General features: G+C 39.7%; 1 protein-coding gene across 4 annotated transcripts in view; it reads left to right on the top strand.

Moving 5' to 3' along the window:
- PDE4D (phosphodiesterase 4D) overlaps window positions 1-21,582 on the top strand; it is an 896,187-nt gene that overhangs the window by 696,949 nt on the left and 177,656 nt on the right. The window lies entirely within an intron of this gene.

The raw sequence follows: 21,582 nt of genomic DNA, 5'->3' as shown, positions 1-21,582 counted from the left end.
TGGTTTCTAAATATCTGTAAGGTCAAGCTCTTTTTTTTCACAACCTAACCACACACAGAGACTACAGTGAAGCATAACAGAGTTGAAACATGTTTATTGCCATTGGCTTTAAGAAAGTTCTGAGGCCTGCCTCAATATTTAAGATATATATATATGGTACCTTTCTGAATAGATGCCATGGAGTTGTTCAAACAAAGCTGACTCTGTAGAAAAATAGTTTTGTCCTTGACTTGTGAGCATCGACACCGGAACAGAACTCACCAGGGACAATAAAGAATTTTCTTTCTTTTTTTATCTTTCTACAATTTTTTTCTTTATTTTTATCATTGACACTATTGCAGATGCCCCCATTTCCCTCTCTTTTCCCACCTCCACCCAGCCCCCAGCCCCCCTCCCTCTGGTCATCACCACACTCTTGTCTGTGTCTATGGCTTATGCATATATGTTCCTTGGCTAATCTCTTCACCTTCTTTCACCCAGTCCCCCTTCCCCTATCCCCCCTGACAGCTGTCAGTCGGTTCCATCTTCTATGTCTTTGGATCTATTTTGTTCATCAGTTTATTTTCTTCATTACATTCCACATATAAGTGAGACCATATGATATTTGCTTTCTCTCACTAGCGTGTTTCACTTAGCATAATACTCTCCAGGTCCATCGATGCTGTCGCTAAGCAGATACTAGTTATTCTTCCAGCCTTAAAGATATCTAAAATATATATGTGTATGTACCTATATGTGTGTCTCAGCAAATGCACGTGTGCATGCACCACACACACACACACACTTGTTTGACTACATTCCTTTATTTTTTGAAATGCTTCCAAGAGGCTTGAAATCCTCTTACGTAACTTGTGGCGAAAGGGATCAAGTTGATTTGCATTTAGTATTTACAATGTGCCTGGCATTGTGCTCTCTAGTTTACTCTCATTTCTCACCCAACCTGTGTGGCATAGGACTGTCCACATTTACAGATGACAAAACCAAGAAGCAGAGAGGCTGAGAAATCTGCCCAAAGGCACAAAGCTATTGGCAGAGCCAGGATTGAGGTAGTGCACACATACCTAAGCAAACGCAATTGAAAATAAAGTTTTAATGAGGCGAGGTTTGACAGCTACATGAAAGGAGAAGCTTTGGTTGGTTAAGATTTTTTAGAAACTCAGAGGGTTTATTGCCAAATTTATTTTTCTCTTAAAGAAATGTTTTCTCCTATTGCTGGTATGTGCAGTTATAAAAATAAAGTAGAGGTAAACATATAAGTTTCCTGGCTGCCTCCATGTCTATGAGCCCGACACAGATCCCAGAAGGAAAAACATGCTGCAGGGAGGCTTCTGTGATGTTGCTTAGTTAGGGGCCCTTTGACCACTTCTTTACCGTATCAGTTGCAGCCACGTTACTTTCCTTTTTGGGCAAAAGCACACATTCGCTTGACCATAATTTTGGCAAAGCCAGCATTGCCTGTCACTTCCAATACATCCTTCTGTGCTCACGCTCATAATTGTGGCATTTGAGGTTGCAGCTCCCCTGACAGCATAATTGTCGCCGGAGTCCCTGTTGGCGGGAACACGGGTGAGGTGTGCTTCAGAGGCCCCTTTGTTAGCGAGGCCTGTAACACTGACATGCTTCACTTTACATCATAAATGTATTTTCAGAAGTACCTCCTCATTGAATTATTTTGTAATAACATGTTTTTCTAAATACAAAATAAAAACGTGTTCATTGTGGAAAAACCGGGAACCACAAAAAATGTTGTAAAATATAAAGGACCTGTAATCACAGCATCCAGGATAATAGACATAGTAAAACATGTTGGTTTATTTCCAGAATAACTTTAAAGCGCACACACACACAACATATCCAAACACACACACAATATATGTATACATACATAGAGAATGGACAGAATTGGGTCACAGAGATTGAACATTTGAAACATGCTTATTGCCATATATATCCTGTTGTCATGTGTCAGATGGCTATCAAGACAATATATATCATTTTTCTATTCTGCATTTAGCAACACTTTGGATAAGCATTTCCCCATATCTTCTAGTATTCTAGTAAAACCTGATATTCTGATGGTGTCATTGAATCCATTTTACAAATAATAAAATGTTTTATTTAGCTGTTCTTTCAACTGTTGGGCAGTTTTCTCCCTTTCTTTTCTATTATAAATAATGGTACATTGGACATCTTTGTAATAGAATCTTAATCTGTATTTGTGATTAATTACTTAGGCAAAATTCTTGGGAAAGCTATTACTAGGTCAAAGAGTTTAATATTTATAAGCCTTTCTGTACATACTATATTGCCAAATATTTATTAAAACATATTTTTACCTACTTAAAGAAAATTGCTTTATAAAGAAATATTATAGTTAATCTCTTTTTTTAAAGATCTAAAATTTGCTATTGATTTTTAATGGAATCTGAATTCTTATAGTATTTCATGCTGTCAGACACTCTTATTTTACAGGTAGGAAATTAAGATTTAAGGTTCATATAAGAGACAGAGTAGCACACAAATCTATCTTCCAAACCTGGGCAAAAGCAGTTATATTTATATTATCAATTCAGTAGAGAAAGTTTGGGTTTTCTGTTGAAATGACTTTAATTGTTGAGGCAATTTTTGATGGGCTATTTCAATGTTTCTTTTAAATGTGGTGATATATTTTGACTCTTACAAGTTGAGTCTCTACAGTAAACATGAGAATCATTGTATTAAATCTGGTTCATGTAGGAATAGCATGCTGTGAGATTCGTGCTGCACAGAGAGTGGTTCTCAAACTGTGGTGTAGATAAAAAATGCTATGAGTGTGTTTTTAAAAATTCAGAGTCCTGGGCTTCATCCTCAAGACTAATTCAGTAGCTCTGAATAAGACCTGGAGCGATTTATTTTAACAAGCACCCCCAGTCGATTCTGAGGTAGATGGTCTAAGGCCACACTGAGGAAATATTGGTATGACGAAGAATGACCTTGATGCTTTGACACTAGCTCTACATCTGTCTGTAACTTACTTAACTTCTCTCTGCCTCAGTTTTCTATCTATAAAGAGGGGAGGGAAATACTAGTATACTCCACCTGGGATTGTTATGGGGATTAAATAAAACCCTCAAAAGGATTTAGCACAATCTTTAGCATATAGTGTATACTCCGTAAATGCTAACTCTTACTACCATTGTTGTCATTGGCATCATATCTATGTCATTATTCTTTGGCAAATTTAAGTAATTTTAAGTGGCTAGCATTATTGGTGGATTATGGATTGTGATTTTTTTCCTGTAGTACCTTTGAAAATGGCTAAATTCTGTTTACTTAGATATTTCCCTCTTTCTCTTTTCCCTGCTCATACACATAACTGGAGTTAAAATTAAATTGAAATCAAAAGCAGCAGGAGCTACCCAAAGAGTTTGGTAAGATCAGTTGAAAAAGAACTTATATGCATATATGCATAACCTATGGTCACAGACAATAGTGTGGGGAAGGCCTGGAGGAGGGGGGTTTAGGGGGGAGGGGATCAATGGCAGGGAAAATGGGACATTTGTAATACTTTCAACAATAAAGATTAATTAAAACATTAAGAAAAATTTTTTTTAGTGTCAGTGAATCATGTTGAAAATAAAATAGTGATTTTCTGCTGCTTGTCTACTCAGGGACTCCATTAGGAAGTGTGGGTTCTTCAGGCCACTGCAGAGCTAAAACCTGCATCGTGCATCAGTTATAGCATGTGTTTGCACAGTTAATTCCCTTTAGCTGCTTCAACAATAAAACCTGTGTTAAACAGAGAGATCTCTTTAAGTGGATGACGAAGTCCATAGATGGCAAATTCATTCAATGAATAGTTATTAATTTCTTATGCATGGTATCAGAACTGTGCTAGGCACTGGGAATACATAAATGAATATATTAAAATAATTTAACTCAGCCATTTTCTGTGATAATCTTTCTGAACAAAACAATACGATACAGAACCTTCAAGCGCTATTCAACCTGTGGCTACTTCCAGCTAAAGAAATTGCTGGTTGCTCAATATTTCAGTCATTTCAAAAAGTACTGATTTGGCTAAAGAACCTACTTAGACTAAAATAGTGTACCTTAAAGCACAAGTCAAATGTCTTAAGAGAAAATATCATTACACCAACAAAATCTCTGTATAATCCCAAAAGAAAAGTCCTCGCAGAGGCCTATTTATTTCAGGTCATATTTACTTAAACTACATAACTTAGACGTTCCCCTGAGTGTCAGTGGAATTTGTCCTAGAGCTATGATTTTGTCAAGCCAAGTTACCCTTCCTCCTGAGCCAAGGAAAGAGACAGCACTCATTGAGAGGTTTTTGTATGTCAGTCCTTAAACTGGGCGCTTTCATACTCTCTCATTAAAAGCTTCTAACATCCCTTTCTTACACCTAGGACCTGGAGAGAATATGTCAGGAACAGAACAATCGCCTCATTAGGTTTAGGCAGCCAAGAACCCATTGTGCTCAGTGCAGAAAGCAGCCAATGCTGCCAAGTCCTTGTGGCTGGTACCGGCTGGTGCGCCTCAGGAAGAAGAGGGGACGTGACTAGACCCATTGTCCTGCTTGCTAGGGCCAGGCAGGGTAGCAGGCCTCATTGTTTAATGCCCTTTTGTTGAGAGTCTCTTTACTTTACTAGGATCTTGTTACTTTTATGATAAGTATATTGTCCTTAATTGGTTTGAACTTTATCTCTGTTTCATAGGCATTCTTAACCTGGAGTCCACAGATAGGCTTTAAGGATCTGTAACCCCCTTAAAATAATAACAATAAAAATTTACAAAGCACTTAGTGTCCCACACAAGCACTTCGCATGCTTTATCTCATCTAAATCTCATAATGGCCCTATAAGATGGGAACTGTTTTTATTTCCATTTGGAAGATGAGGAAAATGAAATTTAAAGAGGTTAAATAACTTGCAGAAGATCTATAACTATACAGCGGCAGAATAAGAGTTTTAATCTAGGCTATGTGACACTAAAATCCTTAGGCTTAACCACTAGGCCATACTGAACTTTCTAGAATTATAGCCAAACGTGTGTGTGATGTTTATGATTTTTTCCCCAAAGGCTTACATTTCTGAAGATTTGCAAGTCCTTTGATTCTTCAAGGAATCTCTGATCTCCAGAATTTGAAACCCTCTGCTACAGGATGTCTCTGTGCATGGACTTGTATTAGAATGACCTGAGCATAAACAAATCGGCATCGTACCTTTGGGTAGCCTGTAGACTTCTGTTATCAGTGGGACCACTTGGTTAGTTCCCCAGGAGGATCTGCAGGACTTGTGCTGAAAGACCGGTGCTTCACAGACATGTGCCATTCATTCCCAATGCCTTTGACTACATCTTTCTTTACGGCACAGCACTCGGTGGACAGTAGCTTTCAAAATAAAACTTATGTCACTCATCAGGTATTCAGAAAGCTGGGAGAGCTGCAGGGAAATAAAACATAGGTGAGCTCGGGGCAAAAGGGCTGTCTGTTGGAAACATTTTATTCAGCTCTCTCATACCTTGCTGAAACTGGTATGCTGCCCTAGGCCTGGACTGGAATATGATAGTCCATAATAATGAATTAGTTTATAGGAGTGAAATTACTTTTGGACGGGAGCCAGGATTAAAGTCACACCCTCTCCTGCTTCATCAAAGGCATAGCCACATAAAAGAAAAGTCTTGGGGTCAAGGTAATAACAGAATTTTGTTCTGATAAAAACTATAAATATACCAGCGCCTTCACTAAAGATCTAGTTGGACTGTCTGAACTGAGGAAGTTGTGTGTTGGCCATTAGTTTCAGTAACTGGAAGGGTTGCAAATGATAATTTAATTAGTAGCTTCTCTGGCCTCAAGATGCATGCAGTGAGCCAAATTATGGCCATCTTATTAAAATAGAAAGAAATATATAGGAAAATCCAGTGTATTTCAAGGGAATAAAAAGGGAATTGACATTTACAGAACACATACCACTTTTAAAATACTGTCTTAGGCACTCTAACATTTATTAGTCCATTTTGTTTTTCAAAAGTGAATGCTTTATGATCCCTTTTCCACAAATGTGGAATCTCAAGCTCGGAAAGGCTAAGCAGCTTTGCTTAAGGCCCCAGAGCTAGCAAGGAACAGAGTGTATCCAAATCAGATTCAGTTCCAGAGCCCATGTAGTTTCTGCTATGATTTGATACTTGGGGAGCTAAACAGCATTTGGGGACCTGGTCTTGATGAACTGCACCAATATTTTAATAAAGGACCACTGGGTCCTACAGAAGCAATGACGTGTCATGGATAAAAATACAAACTTCAGGCATGTCACTTCACTTCTCTGAGTAAGGTCTCTTCATCCAAAGTAGTAGTAATGAGACAATGGCTATGAAATGCTGGGAACAGTACATTCTCTATTATTACTGTTATTACTGTCTTAGCCTTAGGAAAAGGCCCATAGGAGAGGGACAGTAGGGTCCCCATGGACAGTGAATCACTTACCCTAGGACTGTGGGGGAGGTTTTGCCTTTGGGATCCACTAAGATACCAGCTCTAATTCTGTTGGAGAAGGCGATGGGGGAGAGCAGAGCTGAGGCGAGCTTTACGTGTAGTAGGGTCTCCAATGAGGAGACGTGTCAAGTAATCACTGTTACCAAAGCTATGGAAGAGCTTAAAGACCACACTGTCTCCCGGGGTATCAGCCAAAGCTTGAAGCACCCAGAGGGAAACAGGTACATCAACACCCAGCAATTCTAGCACTGACATACAGACCCCATGAGGAAGATTTAAATGCTGCCCTCGCCCCCCCCAAATTATTTGCCTGTTTTACTTTACCGAACAGTATTTCAGCAAAGAGATGGGGAAAACCCTTCTTCTGTGGTTCGTTTCCCATGTTTGCCATTGCTTAAGCAGTATTTATTTTGGTAACAGGAATACCTGGCCTTCCAAAAGCAGCTTAATCTCTACCATTCCAAAGATAATCTTTCTGAGGTAATCTTAATATCAGCAGAAGCCACAAAACATTAACTCTATGCAATAAATAGCTCAGGTTTCTAGTTATTCCCAAGGGCATTGATCTCCCTCCAGTCCTTAGCATCTCACAGTAAAAACACCTTTGTTCTGACTTCACACCTACATTCTCTTACCTATATGCAAGACTGAAGAAGGAGAGAATTATTACATTTTGCTTGATATGTTTTTGGCATTACAGGTAGCATATATTTTTGTTTTGACAAAATGTGTATGAGATTTCTCAGGTGAGAGTTCAGTGCTGTGCAGTTAGAATCAGGAATGTTAAACCTGGGAGGGGCCTCAGAGATCAGGAAATCTAGTGTTCCCACCCTGACAGGGCATGGAATTGCCTGGACAGCCTTTTCAAAGTAGTGTGCAGACCAGCAATTGAGAAAGACTTGTAGTCAATCTCTTTATTTTACCTATAAAATTACTAAGTTGCAGAAAAGTCAAGAGGTTTCCCAGAGTCAGAACTAGCTATTAGCAGAGTTGAAAGCACACTCCAGGCTCCCAATTCCCAAACTAGTACTCTAGTGCAGGTCAAATTCTTATCTTTTGGTTATAAAAATAGACTTTCCCTTTTTCTCAAATACTCCTTAAAATATGAAATAGGAACCCCTTGTCTTGCAAAGGTGGCCTGTAATGTATGTAAATATGTTTATAATGGAGAGGTTGTTTGCTGTATCTCCCCTCAAGTAGTATTAAACCTTTACCAAACATGTCATTACAATGCGGTTGGAATGATTAACAAGGTTACCAAAGTGGAGGACCCTTACTATAATCCCTTTCAAGCTTTTGTCATACTATTATCTAGCGACAGGTAAACACGTCCATTCATTACAGCAAAATGTCATGTTCTTTGCAAAGGTTTTGATCAGGGCTCAAGGCAGCTAGACAGGATATATTAAAACAAAAATGTGTCTTTGATTCAAGCTTTATTAAATTAAAACTAATCCAATTGTTCAATCTTTTATTTACATCTTTAGTTCAAAGATCGGAAAATTTGGGGTAGAGTCATAATCTGGCCACTTCCATCAGTGAGAGACTCTAGGCAAACCATGGCCCTGGCTCCTGAGCTTGTTTCCTCTCTGGGAAATGGGTGTAAGAGTCCACCCCCTCCGCCTGTTCGTTCGGGGTCACTGTGTGAATTCCACTGCACAATGGCTATGAGTGGGCTTTGGGAAAGGCAGGGAGGGAAAGGCTTTGGGGAGGGTTAGCTTTTGTTTCCAGAGGACAGGTCATCACAGTCCAACTCCTCATTAGAGGCCCAGATGTTGCTCATGGACACAGCCAATTGCCAGAAAACCCAAGGCACCCTGAGAGATTATTCCCACGTGGCCTGAGGGACCAAGTACGTTAGTGGGATTAGTGGCAAACATGGAATTCAAACTCATAATTACATGGCAAGCTTAAAGGACAGCTGTGTACTAAGAAGCCAAGAGCAGAATAAGCACAGACGTGGTTTGGATTTTTTTCCTCTTGTCAAATTTAATTTCTAGTTCTAAATTTTATAGGCAAAGAAAGAGAAGGTTGAAGTCAGGTTTTAAGATTTTTTTTTAAAGTAATAAAGATAGGAAAAAGGCAAAAAAGGACCCTACCATGAATGAATGTTTATAAAACTCTGATTTGGATTCCTTCTCTAGACCTTTTCAAAATTTGGTCAAAATTAAATTTTAAAGGTCAGCAAAGGATATAGTCATGTTAGGGTTTTCTCCTTCCAAACTAAGTTTAAAAAAACTGGCATCTATTCTTTTTTAGACTTTTGTAGTAAAGTATGAAAAAGAATAGAGTTTCTTTTATAAGGTCTATTTTCTATAAAAGTAAGTACATTTCAAGTTAAATTATCTACCAGTGGTACTCATTTTATATAGGCAGGCTGGAGATTAAGGCCCTATTTACATGCCGTGGAGGTACAATGTAGTACTAAATATTTTACAGGCCAGAAGTCAAAACAATTAGTGTCTTTTAGAAAATACTGTATCTGAGGATCCTGGTATGACCATCGTTAGCCAGTGAGAGAAGCCTTTGCTGAGTCGAAAGGCTGTCCCATTATGGATGGCCTTGTTTACACTGTACTTGAACTCCATGTACCATTTTGGGCTCCTCATTAAAAAGGCATAAGTCACTTTTTAAAAAGAGTATAAATGGGAAATAATCCAAAAATGGGAGCCAAGATTATACAGAATAAATTCTACAAAAAGAAAAAAGAAAGACAAAAACACATAGTTGAATTATCAGGATTTATCTAGAAAATAGGTGCGTTGGCACATATGGATGATCATAGCCAAATATTTGAGATATATCATTGCATAAAAATGAAAGGAATTTTAATGGGTAGAGTTTGAAAACACAGTTAATGTCTAAGCAAAGGAGGTCAGCAGTGACATCGCTTTCCAGCTTAAAATGATTAGAGAAGAGGTCAAATGCAATTAGAAAACAATCATGCATTTTTCTTAGCTCTGGATTTGGCAAGTCAATGGGATTTATAAACAGTCTCACCATGAATTTGGTTGTCCGGAGGTGAAAAAAAATCCCGTTTTAATTTAGAAGCAGAAGCTCAATGCAATCACTACAGTCCTGTGCCTTCTCAATGAACCTCATTCCCTCCCAGTGGTGCCTGGCAACAGCAGGCGGTTGATGAATATTTGTAGAATGGGTAGATTTGTTTCTGTGACCTACTCCATCACCTTCCAGCTGTACTGATCATTTGAGTGTTATTTCTAAGGTGACAAAATGTTTCTCATACCAGAAATATAGTGAATCTCAGTAAGGGAAGCACAAACTGAATGCACTTCATTATTTCAGAAGCTATAGCCAAAGATAATGCCCCAGGTAACTTCCTTTCCTTCCTTAAGAAGCACACCTGGCACTAGAGAGCATTTAGTCTACAGGTTCAGAACAGCAAGGGCCTTCAGCCTCTGATTCAACCTGCAGCATTCTCAGTCTAAAGAACCAACTTGGCTCTGTTTCCATTGCAAATGAGCTAAAAAAAAAAGAGTGCTTCTAATTTAAATTTGGGTACACTATGAAGTATTTCTAGATTTTTCCATAGGCTCTGGTCCATACTCCTAGAAATGTACACATTCATGTGGCCTGGAATCCCATTCTTACTAAGGCAAGCCTAGTTGGATCTGATACTTCTGAGACCTCATTGTCTCAAGTGGAGCATGGATCCAAGTCCTGAGGGAAGGTGATGCCTAGTCCCCTATCTCCTCTGTGATCCAGAGATAAATTCATGCATTAGCTTCATGCCTGAGCTGATCCTCCAGAAAATAGATGAGTTGGCACAAATGGATGATTGTATCCAAATATTTGAGATATATCATTGCATAAAAATGAAAGGAATTTTAATGGATAAAGTTTGAAAATATAGTTAATGTCTAAGCAAAGGAGGTCAGCAGTGGCATCGCTTTGCAACTTGAGATGATTAGAGAAGAGATCATGTTTGAGCTGATCCTCCAGAAAAAGCGTTCCCAGCTTTCCTGATTGCCATCAAGGCAGAACAGAAATGGACTGGCTTTCACTCATTACAGAACAGTCACAACTGTGTGTAATGGTTATAAACTTATTCTTGAACTCTCTTAAGCACTTGGATGGTAAGAAATGTTTTAATGAAAATATATGTAACCAAGGAAAATGGTGGGGATTGGGGTGGTGGAAGCTAAACCAAGTGTGAAAATGGTAGAATTAAAGAAATAGTGGGTTTTACTTGGGCCTCTGTGCGGCACTTATTTTTTTAGTTTAGAGGTAGATTGAATGTGCAGTGTTTGACACTTTAATATACTTTCAGTAATGCTAATTTGGTTTGGTGTAATGTAGTACATTAAGTGTTATTGTACTAACAAATAAACCTCCAAAATTAAGTGTCTCAAAAAATACATTTATTTTTCTCCAAGTAATTGTGTAGGGTAGTATTTAGGAGGACAGGGAAGCTCTCCTCCTTACTCTCAGTGAGGGACCTGGGTCCTCGCATCCTGTGTTTCCACCATCCTTCGCGACTTCAGCACCTTGGGCATCCAGCTGGCTTGAGACGAGCAGAGATGAGCCCGTGGGAGGAGTTATGAGCCAGTCCTGAAAGTGGCATGCGACGTTCCTGCTCACATCCAGTTACATGGTCAAATCTAATTGCAAGGGAAGCATAGAAAAGAGGACTTCTTATATGCCCAGGATCGAGCAGAGAATCAAATTTGGCAGACAGCAAGCAGAACTTGCCGTGTTTATGGTCCTGATTATTGAATTCTGTGCTTTTCCAAGATCATTTGTCTTTAGTCAGGATTGTATACAAAACCATGTCAAGGAAACATGAAAAATATCTTTACTCTTCAATATCATTGTTGATATAGATCTCACAGCCTCTTTGGCAGCCCATCCCAATGTCTTAAGACCTCTTACAAATATAATTTGTAAGCATGTATATTTCACCCAATGTAAGAAATCACAAGGAAAGCGAATCTTACTGTGCCCATAGCAGAACAAGAGGGATGCTGTTGGATGTGGGTGTTTAGATCTTCATTTTTATTCTCCATAATGTATTTTTAAAGAACTGCAGAAGAAAATGATTGTTTGTGGCAGTCACAGGGTAATATTCTTATCGTTGTTTAAACTTTGGTAGAACTGAAGGAATGGTGTCTAATTCAGGCCGCGCAGCTCCCTGAAGCCTTTCTCTGTTCCCTTTACCCCCGCCGAACTGGAAAAACCCAGCTGCCTGGATCTTTGAGGTTAGAAACAGTAATATCACTTTTCCAAAACAGATTTAATAGTAGGGCGTATGAATTGTTTCCTGACCTGTTTGAGGGAGAGTCCAGACCCAGAAAAAAACCACGGTGTTTGAGTTTGAGTCTCATATGCATTAGTGGGAAAGATTAAGGTTTAAGTTATACTTTTCAAGGCAACTGTAGAACTATTAGTTTTTGTTCAGTTATCTTGCCTAGACTTAATCTACTTAATATATATTATTTTATTTTATTATTATTTTTAAATATGTCTTTATTGATTTCAAAGAGAGGAAGGAAGAGGGAGTGAGAGGGAGAGAGAAACATCAATGATGAGAGAGTCATTGATCGGCTGCCTCCTGCACCATGTGCCCTGACCGGGGACCGAACCACAATCTCCTGTATCATAGGTTGATGCTCAACCACTGAGCCACGCCTGCCGGGCTATTTTAAATGATAAGTATTTTCACAAGGGATTCATAATTTAATAATTTTATTCGTTCAATTAAACCATTAAATTAATTCTTAATAAGTCTAAATACATTAATAGCTAGGGATGAGACTGAGGACCACATTTTAAAAGCCCACCCCCTGGAACAGAAAATCATCATTGTGGAGACAGGTGCGGTTAGAAGCACATCCCTCTGCAGACCTGCCAGGTGATCCTAATATCCTACTTGGTGGGATCACTCCCTACTCCCCAGGACGAGTTGATAGTCACTGACCTGGAAGAAAAAACATGTACAAATAGCAAGAAAAATTCTGAAAAATATGAGTAAGCTTTGGAAATTAGGGCCATTGAGACAGAGAGAGGAAGAGGGGGGGAGAGAGAGAGAGAGAGAGAGGGAGAGAGGGGGAGAGAGAGAGAGGGAGAGAGAAGGAAAGAATGAAGAAAAAATAACCTCTTAATAATTTACTTTTAGGAAAAAATACGGTTCTCCATTTCCATTTTCAGCCTTTTCATTGTTTTTCTTGCTTAGCATTGTCTCAAATGCAGGTTTACTGTGAAACTAATGAAGACCAAGCCCCTCACCGGCCTAGGCCATTTTTAAGCTCTAGGAGGGAGGGGTGCTAGCAGCTTCACATAGTTACACGTTTTGTAAAATTTGCAAAAGTCAGGATTATTTTGCATTATTTTTTAAAATAGACTCCCCAAATGTCATAACCCTCATGTGCCATAAAATCTGGAACCCACCCCTGATTTCATGGCTGATTGGTGGTCAGACAGAGGAGTATTGTCAAAATAACCCCTGTTAAAATGCCTTTTAACACATCAGCTTTCTAAGAGATGATTATTCAGACAAACTAATGGACCTCATTAGTTGATAAAATTCTTTGTTTCAAAAAGTAATTCCTGGCCAAAATAAAAAATAATCACATTCATTTGAAGTAGAGCCACACAGGCAACCATGGTAAATAATAACCAGGATATAGTAAGTAGTGCTACATCCAGTGACATTAATTCATTCATAATGCAAATATCTATTGAGCAACTACTATGTATCAGACACTATTCTAGGTGCTGGGGATACGTTAATGAACAAAACAGATTAAAATGTACTACTTTCAACAATAAAGATAAATTTAAAGAAAACCTCTGCATTCATAGATCTTACAATCCAATGAGAAGGGTAAGATAAACAAAATAATAGTTTAGCAGAGGCTGATAAATGCTGGGGGAAAAAATAAAAAGGAAAGGAGGCTAGAAAAGGCTAGGCAATTAATGTGGTGATTTAATTTTTTTAATAACGACTTTATTTTTTCCAGTTTTATTGAGATATAGTTGACATAAAACATTATGTAGATTTTAGGTATACAACGTAGTGGTTTCATACATGTACATATTGCAAAATGATCACCGCCATAAGGTTAGTTAAAACATCCACTACCTCACGTAGTGACAACTCTTTTGTGGTGAGAATTGTTGAAGTTTATTTTCTTAGCATTAAAATATATAATACAGTATTATTAACTATAGTGCATAATGTATAATGCTATACTGTAATGTATAATGCTATACATTATATCCCTGAACTTATTCATCTAACTGGAAGTGTGTACCTTTAACCACCTTCACCCATTTCCCCCATACCTCATCCTCCAACCCTTGTCAACTACCAATCTGTTCTCTGTAGCTACAAGTTTGTTTCTTTAGATTTCACATATATGTGAGATCATACGGTATTTCTCTTACTTTTTCTGATTTATATCCCTTAGCATAATGCCCATAAGTTTCATCTATGTTGTTGCAAATGGCAGAATTTTCTTACTTTTATAGCTGAGTAATATTACATTGTGTGTGCCTCTGTGTGTATGAATCACAATTTTTTATCTGTTCATCAGTCCATGGACACTTAGGTTGTTTCCCATGTCTTGATTATGGTAAATAATATTGCAGTGAACATGGGGAGGGGTGCAGATATCTGTTCAAGATAGTGATTTTATTTCCTTTGAATATATACCCAGAGCTGAGATTGCTGGATCATATAGTAGTTTTATTTCTAATTTCTTGAGAAACCCCCATACTGTTTTCCATAGTGGCTGCACCAGTTTACATTCCCACCAATAGTACACAATGGTTCCTCTCACCAGGAGGCTAGAAATAGCTAGGAGATTAGGGTGACAATTTTAAATAGAGTAGCCTGGGACTGTCTCACCATGAAGGTGACATTGAGCTGATATCTAGGTAAAGAATATTCCAGGCAAAGGGAACTGTAAGTGTAAAGGCCCTGGGGGGGAACGAATACACATGTGTTCAAAGGACAGACAGGGAGCTAAGAGGCTAAGGCGCAGTGACAAGAGGGAATGGGCACAGGATGAGATGGGAGAGGCCTCAGGGGCTCACATTACTCATGGAGGGCCTGAGCCACTGTGAGGACATAGTATTGTCAGGAAAGAGAAATTGTCCCCTCTACCCTTCTTCAATTCTTACAGTTGGGCAAGTAACAAAATTGACATGACACCAGATTAACAGGAGAAAACCCACTTGATATGTGCACACAGGAGATTATAAATGATGCTCCAAGAAGTGATGAACCAGCCAGTTTTTTATACTTTTTAGACAAACAGTACATTTGTGAAGATGACAGGACAAGGACACTTATGTTTGGGTGTTCATTAGTGAGAAATCTAAACAAAGTTTAGGTTTTGGACAGTAAATTTAGTAAAGGAGTAACAAACTTTGTTTATGTCAGCTTTCCTGCCCTGGATTCCGTAACTTCGGCAGCCAGGGTGTCTCCATTAGTCCCCCTCAAGCAAGAGGGCACCTTTCACAGGGGAGATTTATTTCCTGCACTCAAGGAGTTAAGGGAGGGTCAGGGTGCCCTCCTGACGTGGGCTACTAGTCAGGTAACTTTCATTCAAAGCAACCGAGAATGCCATGGTGGAATATTTTGGGATGGCCTGCTCTAGGCCCCAAGAATAAAATAGGAAGCCACTGGGGCATGGTAAGCAGGAACTCACAGGGATCTGATTTACATATTAGCAGGATCAGTCTGCTACATAAAAAATAAATGTGTGTGTGGGGAGACGTAGGGGGCATATCATTAAGTATCAGTGTTGTAGTTTGGGCTTATCAAAGCAATTTTAGTTATGTAACACAGAATTAATTAATTAATTAATTAATTCAGAAATACCCTACCCCCACCCCGTTAACAAAGATGTTCACCTTTTGGGATCCAGCTTGATGAAGCCAGGTGTTGAGGAAAACTGCGTTTTGGAAATACAGGGTGTCCCCAAAAATGTATACACATTTTAACAGCTGATAGCTCAATTTTGAAAATGAAATGTATTTTAATAAGCACTGCCTTTATCATTATTGAAAATGTGCATATACATTTTTGGGGGGACACCTTACATAACAGTTTAGAAGTGGTCTCAGAGAGCAGATGGTTGGTAGAAAAATACAACCGAGTGAGTCCTCGGGGGCTGCATCTGACCCTTGGGTCCAGCCCAGCCAGGAGATGGGGACTTGACTGCTCGAACTGTGCGATCCACAGGTGAAGGCGGGATGGAAGGGAAGGAGCGCACGGAGCTTGTATTCTCAGCCACAGAGAAGCCTGAACGAAAGTTTCATATAAACCAGAGGCTACGACAAATACGGAACAGACACTTCCCCTGTCGGCATGCAGTCAAGTTAAACACTGCATATCTGTGACTCGAACCGCCGGTTACTCTGGAGCCGTGCTGCAGCAGGGCTGGATCCGCTGGCCGCAGGCTTTGCCGCTGCCGCCCGCGCCGCAGCCCCACGCGAGGGCTCATATGGGATCCCTTTCTAAGCAGAGTTTCTTAAAGAAAAGTTTCCTTTAGGACAATCATTAAAAAGTAATCTATAAATGTCAAAGAAAACAATTCTAGCTTGGCGCTTTCAAAATTTTAGATCTAATAAATGTTTTTCAGAAAAACTGGCTTTCTACCACCTCATTTGGCAGAAACCCTTCTGGTTTCTAGTCCAAATATGAAACTCGGGCTGTCATTTTCACCTTGAAGCTCTTTATTGCCTTATGTTACTTGGGAGCATCACTGATGAGTCAGAAACAAATGTTTCCAGAGATCACCTGACGTTTTTACCGACAAATAAGCATACACCTTTCGCCTTTGTTCCAGGCTTTTGCTTATAAAATCCATCTGGAAAAATAAAGGGTCAAGTGTTCCTGTGCTTAAATGTCAGTCCCTGTGCAAATACACCAGCGTGCACGCCGGCCTGCGCCCCTCACTTACCCGTGTAACTCACCGCAGGGGCTAACTGGCCCCTCGGGGTATCCTATTGAAACCTGAGATGCAGATTTTTATTGATTGGGAAAGATTGCCCTTTGTGCATATCGCCGTAAAATACTGTTTTCCACAGTCTCACCTCTATAGATAATCTGAGCAAAGTAGATATTAATATGGGGAATTTTAAGGAGCAGTTTTTCTTAACTCCAGAGAAGCCATTTGACCCTCAGGGAAATCTTGAATGGGAGATATCACTGGTATTACTTAGGAACAGGTTTCATAGCTTTGTAGTATCAATAACAATGAATAAACTATTATAAAGAGAAAGAAACATGTTTTTAGTAATTATCCAACTTGGGTTACACTTCTGTTAAGCTCAGGGGCGAGCCTTCCCCCTCCCCTTGAGTGGCAAGCACCAAAATGGGTTTTATACATAACCAACAGCATGGGTTTCAGTATACATGGGAGATTCAGGCGCAGGAAAATAAATAGCAGTGTAATTTCCACTTGAAGTCCCCAGGGTACACCAGTTGCTAGAGACCTAAGGTCTAAAGGGCTGTTCCTGCTCGTTGCATTCAGTGGAGGCCCCCCCAGGTTGTTGCTACCTCCGCGTCTTCCCCAGTTTCTAGCAGGAAACTGTTCTTTCTCCTGGGTGAGAATATCTAGAGAAAAACCAACAGTCTCCACCCTCTCCCCGGGGTTATCTCCCTGGGGTTGCGGAGCAGGGTGGAGATGGAAAAGCAGCTGAAGTTCTCAGAACAACCTGGCTCCGGCATCTGTCGCCTCGCTGATTGTCAGGGTTGACCCTGGTGACTTGGCTGGCCAGCCCCAGTTCCCTGTCTCTCTCACCGCTCCCTTCGGGCTCCTCCCAGAGCTGCGCCCTCGGGTACAGAGCATGACCTAGCCCGAAAGTCCCCCTCGGAGAGAGAGAGCAGCAGCAGCAGCACCAGCGACAATAGACGATAGCTGCTGCAGACCGGGAACCTGCCGCCGCCAGGCAGCCGGCCACTTTCTTCTCTTCTGATCCTTAGGGTGGCCCTCGGGCTAGACCTCGGGAGATAGAGGCTTAGAAAGGGCCCGAGAGCTCGCCCAGCAGCCTGAGGCCAGACAGTCGCAGACCCAAGATTTGACATTTAAGCCACTTTTTCTAACTTCCGTCCTAACAGAGCATTCTTCGGTCCTTCCCCATCTGACAGCAGTGGTCGTATTCAGGCCTCATCCCGGAATTGGCCGGCACGCCTGATCGATAAGTTGATCAGAATGTTACTTTCAGAGAGTTAGCGTTTGAAGTCCCAGGCAAGCGACGAAGCTGAGTCGCTAATGGTAATGGGAGGCTGTGCCGACTGGTCACGAGATAACTCGTGTCAGCATTTACATTAACTACAGTAATTTTAAACACCTCGCTCACCTGTCACGATGGAAAAGTAGCCGGCTCCAGGCGAGTTCTGACTTGAAATAGCCGGTCAGCAAGTTAACATAAAGCCACTTCTCTACTTCAGCGGCTATTGTGAGGATGCAGTGTGAAAAAGTATCTAAAGCACAGAGCACAATGCCTGGCACATGGAAAGGGCTCCAAAAGTTAATATTATTATCATCATTATGGTTATCAGCAGCATCAGCATCATCTTCCTCAGAGATTACTACTCCCCGCGTGAAGATGCATTGCCTTGATTTGCCCTACACCCAGCCCTTCCCAAGGGGAGCTCCTTAGTTCTAATATTTAAAGGAATTGATAAGTAAACCTTTTGGTGAGGGAGGGAGTAGTGCTTTGGCTTATTTATTTATTTTTATATTTGTTGATTTATTTTTAATTTCAAAATCAATGTGTTTTATTTTCTCAAATAAAACAAATTGAAAGTGTACAACTGAACAGTTAACAGTATTCCCCATCTCACTCCCCTGAGAGATCAATGTTAAAAGTTGGTATGTATCTCTCTACATATTTCTTTATAATAAGATTCTGCTGACACTCCTTACCTAACTTTCCATAAACATACTTAGCCCCACCTATTAGGTTGAACCATATGAAATTGCCACTTTTATAGGTCCCTACTATTATTTAATGTGAACCTTCAAATTGAGCCAGACACTAAGTGGCCAGTTTTATGCACATGCCTTACTTACTCCTTCTGGGGTTTGCTTTTAGTGCTTCACTTTTACTGCACACCCCTTATTCCCATTCTTTCAGTTTTTTCACGCTGCTGTAACAAATTACCATTGACTGGGTGGGTCATAAACAACAGAAATTTATTTCTCACAGTTCTGGAGGCTGGAAAGTCCAAGAACAAAGTGCCAGCAGATTCTGTGCCTGGTGAGGGCCTGCTTCTCCTGACATGTTGGAAGGGGCTAGGGAGCTCTGGACCTCTTTTATAAGACACTAATTCCATTCATGAGGGCTCTACCCTCCTGACCTAATCATCTCCCAAAGGCTCCATGTCCAAATAAGATCCCACTTAGAATTAGGTTTCATCATACAAATTTTGAGAGGCAGATACATTCAGTCTATGGCTCCTACCCAGCTCTACTCTGTCTGGATATTATATCTGCCTTTCAGAGAAACACATCCTTCAGCTTCTTAAACTGCCTTTACATTCGTTGTCTAAATCACATTCTCTGCTTGCCTATATAACACAATTTAGTAATTTAATATTTATATAATATTTAATACAGATATGTCATGTTTTGTTTTTTCTCTGTTGCTTCATGTTATATTGCCTTGTAGAGAAGTGCTATTTTTTGTCATCTTTTTCTGTTTTTATTTTTTAAATATATCTTTATTGATTTCAGAGAGAGGAAAGGAGAGGGAGAGAGAGAGAGAAACATCAGTGATGAGAGAGTCATTGATCGGCTGCCTCCTGCACACCCCCTACTGGGGATCGAGCCCGCAACCTGGGCATGTGCCCTGACCTGGAATCGAACCACGATCTCCTGGATCCTAGGTCGATGCCCAACCTCTGAACCACTTCCAGCCGGGCAAGAAGTGCTATGTTTAAATCTCTGTATGTATTTAAGTCCTAACCTAAGGTTGTAGGAGAAACTATAAAAGTTTACTCGCTGAATCCTTCATAATGCAAAGACTGTTTTTCTATACAGTCATTCACCAGTACTAGCATTTGCTAATGCTTCTGCCTAGGGATTTGTAATATTACTGTACTACTTTTTCTCGATAAGGAATTTTGATTATAGGATCATTTAATATAATGGAAATCAACCATGCAAATAGCATCAGACTCTGGGCCCACCTCCCCCAAAAAACTGTATTCTGAGTAAACTTGTTACCAAAATTTAGAGAGATTTCCCAGACCATTAATTATACTGTTGTTACCTTACCCTAACACAATAGGTTTTCCATTATTATTTATGGAAATTAAATTAAGGCTTCTCAAGGTTTGTTGTTTTTTTTAAATAAAAGTGTAATGAAACATCAATGGCCATCTTTAGATCTTCATTCTCAATCTGTTTGTAAAGCTAACAGTACTAGTATTTTTAGATTAATATAAATTTGTAGATATTCTGTAATTCCTATAAATCGTGAGTTTTTAATTTTTGGATAATTTTTAAGAGGTTGTTTTTATAAGTCTTTTTTACATTTTATTTTTCAATTAATGTTTACATTCAATATTATTCTGTATTAGTTTCAGGTGTACAGCATAGCGGTTAGATAATCATGTACTTTACAAAGGGATCCCCGATATTTCTGGTACCCACCTGGCACTGTGCACAGTTATTACAATATTATTGACTATATTCCCTATTCTGTAAGTACCCATTTGTACTTCTTAATCCCTTCACCTTTTACACCCAGTCCCTTAGCTCCCCTCCCCTCTGGCAACCATCAGTCTATTCTCTGTCTGTATGAGTCTTTTTCTATCTTGTTTGTTCATTTATTTTGTTCTTCAGATTCCACATATAAGTGAAATCATATGATACTGTCTTTCTCTGTCTGACAGCATAAGTCTAGGTTCATCCATACTGCCATGAGCCTTAAGAACTAGTTTAGGTCTTCAAGTTTATTTACAATAGATTTTCCTTATTTAAGAAAATGATCTCCATCTAGTGGACAACATGTTATATTACAACCTGCAAAGAAAAACATCAAAGGCCCTAGAATATCCCATATTAAGCATTTCATAACCTATTAATAATTATTTTTCTTAATAGGTAATATAATTGCAAAAATATAATTATTTTAACTACTTACCAGTATTTGTTCTAAACTTTATAGTGCAGAGTCTCTGTAACACAATTCTAAGAAAATGTTAAATTGGAAGACATGTTTGTGACTGGTAAAGCTACATTATTAGTTTTTCCTCTTTTTTAATTTTAAATAGAAGGATTGATTTAGAGTCAATATCCTTATTTAGTCATAGGTTCATAGGTGACCCATGAAACATCCAGCCCCTAGCTTTTTTTTCCATTTCGGCTTCTAATCTTTGGGTCATAACACTATTAATTCCGATGGAGAAAATAAAGTACTGTTTGAAATTAGCTGGTTAGTAGTTTGAATAAAGGTTCTACCGGGGAAAACGTTGGTAACAGCTAAACTTGAATTCATTTATTTATTCATTAAACAATCTTTAACCACATACCTGAGTTATCACCCTCCTCTCGTAAGAACACATGTGAGTTAACTTTATTTTAATACTGGTTGATGTTTCACTAGAAAAGCTTTTGTGGACAGTTTATCTAGATGTGAAAAACCGGGCATGTGCGCTGCTTTTTCCCGCACTCTAGAATCTGTATTGCCCGCGCGATGCCTTTCATTCATTCAGGCGTTCGTTCAAATCGCTTAGCAACGGCTCTGCTAAGAACTCTCAGCCTCCATTCTCGGAGAGCTCACAGCTAGGACTGGCGGCCAAGTAGTGAGAATTTCTGTTCCTGGTGAATGCTACCGATGAGTAGGAAGGTGTCTTGGGAGCACAAAGAAGGGCATCTCGCGCCTCCCAGCTGAAGCCTGAAGCCTCAGGGCTGACTAGGCGGGCAGGGAACTGAAGGTTAGGTGGCGACAGCCTGAGACAGGGCTCAGTGTGAGTAGGGCTGAAATGCCTGATGAGCAAGGTTGCAGTGTTGAGGCTGGGGAAATGGTCATTTGTAATTAAGAATGGATTATGAAGACTGTCTAGGCAAGAAGTTTGGACTTTATCCTGAGGACAATAGTGAGCTCCT

This window comes from Miniopterus natalensis, chromosome 3, assembly GCF_054644295.1.
Source record: "Miniopterus natalensis isolate mMinNat1 chromosome 3, mMinNat1.hap1, whole genome shotgun sequence".
NCBI lineage: Eukaryota > Metazoa > Chordata > Mammalia > Chiroptera > Miniopteridae > Miniopterus > Miniopterus natalensis.
This window is presented reverse-complemented; position numbering and strand designations above follow the sequence as displayed.